Here is a 9482-nt window from a genome sequence, read left to right as displayed (position 1 = left end):
TAATGAGGTAAGATAGCAAGCTGCAATGCTGTCCTCGGCCACCAGTTAAGTTTTGCTCTACAGCTGCAGCATCATACCTTGTAAGGAACATATTTTATCCCCATGTCACAAACGCTAAGTTTCCTGAAAGTGGAATATTTGGGTTTCATGTGAATCTGCTAACATGATGTATGTATGATCTGCCCATGTATGCAGTTAAAGCCTCCAGACATTGATTATCTAAATCATAAAATAATTTTGTAACACAGCCAAGTGGCAAGAGCTTTGCCTTTGGATAGAGCCACTTTCAGCTGTGACCCGCCACCTTCACTGTGGCACTTCACTATTGCAAGAGAGATTTCAGAGCCAAAGCAGTCGATACATGCAGATTGAAAACTACCTATCTATTTTCTAACCACAGCCAAGGCATCTTTTCCAAAGTCAGCTGTATTATTTTTCCCAACACAATAGATGCTTCATGTTATTTGAAAGGCAAGACCCCTAGCATGTCTTAAGCGGTCAGGCTTACATGCCCTGCCATATTTCATGTGTAGACAGTAGAAGCGTTTTATGGTAGAAAACAAGGCAAATATTTACTGAGCATTTACTATATCCAGACATGATATGGATGCTTGTCAATGCAATACTTTCGATCTTTGCAGGAACCTTGAGAAGTAGTTTAAAAATTGCTGTCTTTACAGATGAAAGTTACTTTTCAGATTCATCTTTATTATTTCTGTCCAAACCCTGAGTTCTTTTTGTTACGCTTCGGTGCCTTCCTCACATGTCCTAGGAATGGAGGACTATGTTTGGCTTTATGGGGAGGAAATCTTACTACAACACATTGGAAGATCAACCACTACAATGGCAAACTAAGAAATGCAGGTGTGTGTCTAGACACACGAAGAACACAAGCTAGAGTATGTTGAGCACGCTGAGCAAGTGCAATGCCGTGGAGTTCAGTTTCTGGCCAGCAGAGACCACAGGCAGGAGGTCAAAGTCTACATAGATAAGATCCCAGAATGAAAACTGGCCTCCCAACACTAGGCACTGCTCTATAAAAGGTGACATGGCTGCTGATGTTACACAGAAACGCAGAATTAAAGACACAGTAGTGCTCTATCCACACGAGACAAGCTTATGTCTCAAAGCGATAGTAAGTGACTCACTCAGTAGTGGAACACAGCAGGTTAAGCGAGGCCTAGAGCAGAGGTGTCACAAGCATCCAAACTGTTTTCCATAGGTACTTATCATCATCCAGATTGAAGAATGGTAGGTGTTGCGGGTAAGTTAATTTGGATCAAATTACATGAGGAAATTATGAAGAGGGGCTGGCTAGAGGAAATTAAAATCAACTAGAAAACAATGCTAATGATTGGAGAGTGATTAGACTACTAGCTCTCCCATTTTACAAAGGGAGAAACCGAGGCAGACAAAGTCAAATAATTTTCCCAGAGTGGCGGGACCACTTAATAGTTATTTGAAGGGTAACCAAGAGTCGTATTCATATATTCATATAAAGATATTCATATGAAGATAAAAAGGGAGACAAATGTGTATTAAAATCATTCATGTTAATACTTCACTGAAAATAACAATTTTATGAAGTTCTTAGACGATAAGACAAAAACTACGTTCATCTGTGGAGAAGCCCAAGAAGACACAAATATGATCCTGAGAACTGTGAGGATCTGCAGCTAAGCTCTGCTTATGCGCTCTTTGCATTGTGTACACTTAACCCTGTGTCTGGGAGAAGCACGAAATCACATCCAACTGTGACTGTGTGACAAGAAGTCAGCCAATTTGCATTAAGGATCACTCCCTAAAAATCAAGACAGAATAGGTGCTTAATTAAATTTTGTAGTTTATTAAACAAGTTGTAATCCTTTAATTGTTCTTATAATCATTTAAGGTGTTAAAATTTGTGAGTAAAAACTGTGGATGTAAAATCTAAACATATCTCTATGGCCAGAAATTTTAAGTAAAAACAGCAAACATGGTCTCAGGGAGGCTGCTCCTTAGTCAAGTGTCTGGTTAACATGTATAAGACTCTGGGTTGGATAGCCAGCACTATTAAAAAATAATAAAATAAATGTTGAGGATCCTGGTAGGTCATCCACATTACAGTGGATGGTGCCTTATCCAGAAGCATATGACCAGCACAAACAGATGAACTATTAATAACAAAAAAGAGCACAGGAAATTTGGGGGTAGGCTAGTGGGGGAAGATCCTGGGATGACTTAATGGCAGATTAGGGTGAATAGAGTCAAAATACATTGCATGAAATTCTCAAAGAGTTAATAAAAGTACTTTTAAATTGAGCAAATTATAAACAAGCAAATAACAGATATCTTATTTTCTAATATTAATAAATAGCTAAACTTCTAGCTCTAAACACTCTTTCATTTAGAAGCAAGAACAGAGCTCCAGAACTCCAACAAATAAGAATCTGAGGTCACTAATAGGCAAGGAAGAAGAAAAAAACAATTGAGTGCTAAGTAAATTACACAGGAACACCAGCTTGCTTTTCCCTTACCAATTTTAACCTTTACTAACAAGTGAGTTTCCTCAGAGATGACATTACCAAGGATATGAAAAATAAGTGATAAAGTCACTATATCATGTTCTGTGAGCTCACATGCAGGAATATGACTTCCTACTGAGTGCCAGATTCAAATCCTATTTTATCTTTAAAGTTTTAAAAGTTATAGCAGAAAACTACATCTTGTATAGCTTTCAAAAAGCTAAGGACCATTTTATGCTGTGCTATCCCTATCTGTTCAGATCTTAGACATTTACTATGAGTATGTAGCTTCTCTCATACAAAAAAATCAACAAAAATAAAACTAACAAAAATTCTAGATGTGAGTGTAGATGTTCAAAATCATGTAACTAAGGCATTTCAAATTGCTCATTTTATAAATAAAACAAAAATTTAAAAGTTTCACACTTTTTTATAAAAAATGAAACAAGATATAATAGTGTAATAATTGAAGGCTTAAATATTTTAGCATATACTTATAGCAGATTTTTTAAAATGTGTCAGAAGTTAAATAGCACATGAGAAAGCTATGACTGTGATGCAATGGGACTAAAACATAAGAAAGTCAAAAGCCCACCTTTACTGAATGAACCTAAGTGCTGGCCATTAGGTTTTCTCTAGATTTAACAGTCATTAGTAAGCATATCTTAGCTCAGTCACTAAGCCCTAAAAACCCACCTATATCTTCTGGTGACAGACCATACATACATACATACATACATACATACATAAACCTAGTAAAAACTCAGTAGTTTTAATATTTGCCTAGACATAGACATAAGAATGGATACATTAGACAAAATATTTGCCCAATCAATGTAATATTTCCTGTTCTTTGCTGAAGAAGTATGAATACAAGGTTATTCATAATGTTAAAGGGGATTTAATATTTGTCATCTAGCACATCTTACTATGCAAAGTCTTTTTATTGTCCCCTTTTTGAAAACGACTTCCCAGTGTTTCAGGTTTAGCACCTGAATGTGGTACAGAACACAGCACAGACAACTCTTAGCCCTGGGTTTTGGCCCAGCTGCTGCTATGTAGGTAACAGATCACCAAATAAATGTACTACATTTCAGTATAGGACCCACACCACAACTTTCTATGATATTGAAAGGCTTCCAGGATGTTCTGGTATTGGGATTATATACTAGTAAAACAAATTAAAGTTTTAATTCAGTTAGCCTCTACATATCACTAAAACTTCTGAGAATGTCTTATTTACTATTTATTCACTAAGGTACTTTGCACAGGGAAATGGTTTCAGGAAAGCAAACAGCAGCTTCACACACATTTAGTTTTCACACTTCACCTTCCTTTAATGCACTGAGTGTGTCCTAATCTACCTCTTTCCTGTTCACCTGCTGCCAAGCTATGCATGCCTTTCCTCCACTGCTCTCTCTCCTGATTTCTTCATTTCCTCTTTATCCTGCCTGTTTCTCTCTTCTCTCTTTCTAAATAACTAAAATAGGTGTGAAAAGAGCAAAAACAATAGTTAGTGCTTCCAAATTGAGTATCTACCTTACAGTTTAACAACACACTAATCCAAAATAACATAGAACATGATACTGTAAAGATAGAAGATAAGGGTTTACCATGAAGACGAAAGGAACAAGGAAAGAAGGAAAAAGGAGAAACAGACGATAAGCATGTCATGTTTATTGCCCCTGAAGGGACAAGATGGGTGGGCCTGTTCTTCCCTCCTACAAACAGTCTTCAGAAGGTTACACAAAATTCTCCTCTAACTTTAATTATGAATTAATACTTTTACAGAATGTAAACTGCTCTGCAGAAGTGACAATATTATAGGGGAAAAAAGCAGTTTCCTCACCTTTGAACAACTATTTAAAAGTGTGTGGAGTTCTAAAAGGTCCTGTGGCTTGTATATCTGGAGAGAAAGCTAAAATATGTATAAACATTCAGATTTAAAAATAAAAAGAGATATTCTCTTTCTAAGTAAATCCATCATACTATGCATAAATCAATACCACTCAGTAAATATTAAACATAAAACTGAAACTTTAGGTAAATTGATTGTAATTGTAACCTTTTCAAAAATATGACAAAATTGGTGTTGCTTTTGTGAAAAATGGTCAATGAAAGTTTAGCTTTTTGTTAGGACTGGAAGAAAAAGATCTAAACTTTCTTTAAAGTGGAAACACAGAGAAGTAAATGGCACCTATTAGCACACTTAATTTTAAATTTGCTTCACCTTTCACATAACAGCTTTAGAAGAAATCAGATTTCATTTTTTTCTAATTAGATTTATATTTATTGCTGCATGCAAAATACTCTTTCTGGTCTGAGTGGACATCCACCTGTCTGTTACTAAAACTAGCAGCTATTCATCCTTGAAAAGATTCTATTTTCAAATGAACATATGCAGGAAATGTTGACCATCCAAATAAATAAAAAAAAGCCAGCCTAATTGTAGAAAGACCAGATGGTTGACAAATTTAAGAGGTATCACTTGATTAAAAAAAAAAGAAAGCACAAGAGAGTTCTGTACAAATTTTAAAACCCAGGAAACTCATATAAGAAACTTTTCTCTCATAAAACATTTGCCATTAGTATGATATTATTTCTATTGGAGAGAGTATTATGCAGGTACCAGATTTACAACTAACAGCAACAGCAATATGCATAGAAAGTAACATTTTGGTTAACTGCTATGTCTAATGTCACACACACTTTGGACACTACTGCTTTTTACCAGTAGGCAGCACTCTTACATCTTTTACCTGCAAGAATGCTAATGTCACGCAATGCCATCTGCAACTTATTACACATTATCTGACCTTTGCTTGCATTTTAGCCTCATTATTTTGGCTCCATGCTATTTAGCTCAGAGATACCCCTTTCTTCCTAAAAGCAAAATTAGAACTAATAAAATATTAGCAATGCCAGGTACAGTGTGCATGAATATAAAAATAAGAAGTGTCTGAGGGTTAGTTAGATGTGTCTATTTCTTTTCCCAGCTGTTAGTTTATTACTTACTGTAACTGAAAAGCTGCAATTAGGTGTAGTGTGAAATTCTTTAATTAAATAAAGTTTTGTTTCTGTTGCTTTTAAACTAGAGATCATATACATGGACCTTAATGTTAAATCCTCTCTCTCTCTCTCTCTCTCTCTCTCTCTCTCTCTCTCTCTCTCTCTCTCTCTCTCTCTCTCTCTCTCTCTCTCTCTCTTTCTCTCTCTCTCTCTGAATTTCTCTCTCTCTCTGTGTATATATATAAAACAATGAAATTATAGTAAATTATTTTTAAATCTTTATACATAAGTTCATAATGTAAAATATTCTATAAGACACTTGTAAATAATTTATATTCTATATCTCAATAGTAGACCAATATTCACTTAATAGTATCACCCCATTTTAACAAATACTATTCTCTACTTCATCAAAAAGCACTTAAATATAAAATTGGCCAACATCAAAATATATTAAAAGAAATCCTTTGGTTCCTTCAATAACTAATCAGAAACACACAGAAAAAGACCTTTTAAGTTTAATGATACCTGCTCATTAAATGATGCTAAACATTAAAATAACAGGAACAGCAGGGAATTTCAGTTTACATTAGAGAAAAAAAATAAAAGGGTGAAAATGACTGAAGTTGGTCAGTTCAAGCTGATAGGGCACTTCAAATGAAAACCAGAAGAATAAAAGAGACACTCTGGGTTAAATTGGGTTCCCCCGTTCCCTTCCTTGAAAGTGCGTAACTTCACAAATTTTATTTGAATTAACTAAACTGCCAAAAATCAAAGCAGATATAACGTTAAGCAGGCAACCACTTCACAGTAGTTTACCTATTATACGGCAGATAAAACCTTAATATTAAAATGGTGATTTTAACTCCTAAATGTGTGTATGCCTTTTTCTCCCACTGAAGCAAGTAAAAGGTTTGTTTCTGGGAAGACAATGTTCAGTAGAGAAAACACTGATGAAGCTGTAGGGGAGCAGTCTCATGTATGTGATTAGAATCACATACAGATGAAACTGTTCCAATATCTGATAATGCACAATGAAATTCATGGAGAGTCTTGGAATAAACTATACAATGTGATACTCACCCAATTTTTAAAGTGGGATGTTTTTCTTTAGTTTACAACTTTGGTCTTAGAACTCCTTTTCCCTTAGAACAAATACATTTTTCTTCCCTGAATCATGTTTCTGAAGTCTGCCTAACAGTGACATTCCTCCAGGTGAAATAGGCTGAATCCTCACAAAATTGTGAACATGGTATAGTCACATCTTTTCCTTACTTGTGACTCTTTACACATTCAGCACATTTTCATCCCTGCCTGTGGGGCTTACTCTTTTGTATGTAATCACTGTAGTAGCTAGTGAATTTACAGTGTAGTCCATATGAATGCCATTTTCACAGGAGAGAGAAAAAAGGTAGATCCTTATTATTTTTAAATGCCTGTTTTTTTTGTGTGTGTGTGTGTATACAACGCGTGCACACGCATGCAGATGCACTTGTAGTTGTAAATGCATGTGCACATGTGTGCACTTGAGTGTGAAGGCTTAAGGATAACCTCACTTGCTGCTCCTTAGTACTTCATTTTACTTTATTTGAGACAGGCCTTCTCATTGGCATGGAGATCACCTAAGGCTAGGCTGGCTAGCTAAGGGGACCCAGAATCATCTAGTCTCTACCTTCCCAGTGCTTGGGTTATAGGTGTGCACAGCGGTGCCTTGCTTTGGATGAGGATGCTGCAGATCAAACTCAGGTCCTCATGCTTGCAAGGCAGGGATTTTGCAAACTGTGCTCTCTCTCCAGTCCAGTGGTTCTTTAAACTCAAAAGACCCAAGTTGCTGAATAATAATAGTGTATGTTAGTTAGTAGGCAGTAGTTTGGTCCCCAATGAATTATAAAAACTTCAAATTATACGATGTATGCTTTAAATAATCAAAGAAGCAAACAAGCTTTTTGTGTACGTTGCTGTGAATCCAGTGCTCTAGAGAGGGCTCCCTCCATTAGAGTCTCTCCTAAATCCCCACACCATTTTCTTGTCATTTTGCAATTTTTACCAGCACTTTTTAGGGAGCTATGCTCATTCTTCATTAAATTCATATAATCAGTTATGAATTCTAAACTGCAAAAACACAAGCTATGAAAAGGTGGGCTATAGACTGATTATAACACTGACATGCATGTCTTAAAGGATGTTCACGGACACAGAACACACTTCTCAAGAGACTCTGCACCTAAGAGTTCCATGTAAAATCGTTTGAGCCAGACATGGTTGTTCATGCCTGGAATTACAGTGCATGTAGGAATGAGACAAGAGGATTACAAATTTGAGGCCAGTTAGATCTCCATAATGAGATGCTGTCTCAGAAAAGTAGAAAACAGAGCAGCAACAAAAATTTGTTTTTGGCCGGGCGTTGGTGGCGCACGCCTTTAATCCCAGCACTCGGGAGGCAGAGGCAGGCGGATCTCTGTGAGTTCGAGGCCAGCCTGGGCTACCAAGTGAGTTCCAGGAAAGGCGCAAAGCTACACAAAGAAACCCTGTCTCGAAAAACCAAAAAAAAAAAAAAAAAAAAAAAAAAATTTGTTTTTGAATCTCACAAAAACTTTGTTGACACTTTTGAAAACTACAAAGAATAATGATTTCCCTTTGACTAGTTAACTATTAAATCCCAAAGTAATGTGTTTTAACAGTCTGAATGAATCTCAGTAATTTTATAAGTATGCTAAACAATTTTGTGTCAACACTTTTGCTATAAAAATTGAGAATCCATGGATTTTTTTGTATTGTGTATCTTTAATACATTTTAATAAAAATAGAATTACAATAGTTCCCCCTTCAATTTCCTCCTTCCAGTCCCTCTCATGCCCCTCTCTCAAACTGATAACCTCCTTTTCTTTGGTTATTATTATTACTCTTTTTTTTTTTTAAAGAAAAGGTCACTCTACGTAGTCCTTGCTATTCCAGAACTCACGAAGTAGACCCAGCTGGCCTCGAACTCACAGAGATCTTCCTGCATCTGCCTCCCAAGTGCTGTGATTAAAGGCATGTGCCACCACACATGGCTTTTGATTATTATTGTTAATTTTGTTGTTTGTATGTATATAATTTCTGGACTAACCACTTGGTGTTAAACAACCAATAAGAGGGCTCATCCTTGGGAGAGGCTAATTCTTCCTCTCCCTTAGTGTCATTAGTTGTCTATAGTTTTGTTTTTTTTCCCCCTAGGGCTGGGATGCTGTGGACAGTTTTGTTTCATTTGTTTATTCATATGGTGCAGCTGATGATAAAAACTGATGTAAGTTGAACACATTTTGCAGTAGAACACAACTAAACCATCATGAGGCTGCTGGGATTTTTATTCTCATGTGTTACTGTGGGTATATTATTTACTTGATTATAAGGGCTGCATGACTCCTCAGTGACTAAAAGATACAATATAAAGATTACACAAACACACACGCATAAATGATTACTTTTCAACAATTCAAAAAATTTTGAATATTGGGGGCTTTTACAAGAGATGTTGAATAATAAACTTTTGGACCAGTAGAAGCTAAGCAGTGTGTGGCCATCAAGAGAAAGGAGTAGAGACAGTGGAGGTAAGAGGCAACTATGGAAAACTTGCTGCAGGGTTCTGCCTTGGCATTATACTAGAATGCCTTTGAGGGGTATGCGTTTCAAGTCACCTTATTATCGCCTGGGTAAAGAAAGTTCCAGACACACAACAGGTCCTCTACAAAGACTTATTCAAAGGTCTGTTTAATAAAGTCTAGTGTTAACTTCAACAGGTAACTGTGAAGTAAGACAGGTGTTCATAATTTCTCTATGCAAATTCTCTACAGTGGAGACTATAGAGATGCTACTCATGTTCAACACTTCAATGCATTTAAAGTATTTATTATTGTTGTTGTTGTTGCTGTGTGTGTGTGTGTGTGTGTGTGTGTGTGTGTATATACCTGTGGAGATTTGATGACAACT

Source organism: Peromyscus eremicus, chromosome 3 (assembly GCF_949786415.1).
Source record: "Peromyscus eremicus chromosome 3, PerEre_H2_v1, whole genome shotgun sequence".
In the NCBI taxonomy this organism is placed as follows: domain Eukaryota; kingdom Metazoa; phylum Chordata; class Mammalia; order Rodentia; family Cricetidae; genus Peromyscus; species Peromyscus eremicus.
The sequence above is the reverse complement of the archived record's forward strand: the minus strand, read 5'-3'. Positions refer to the sequence as shown.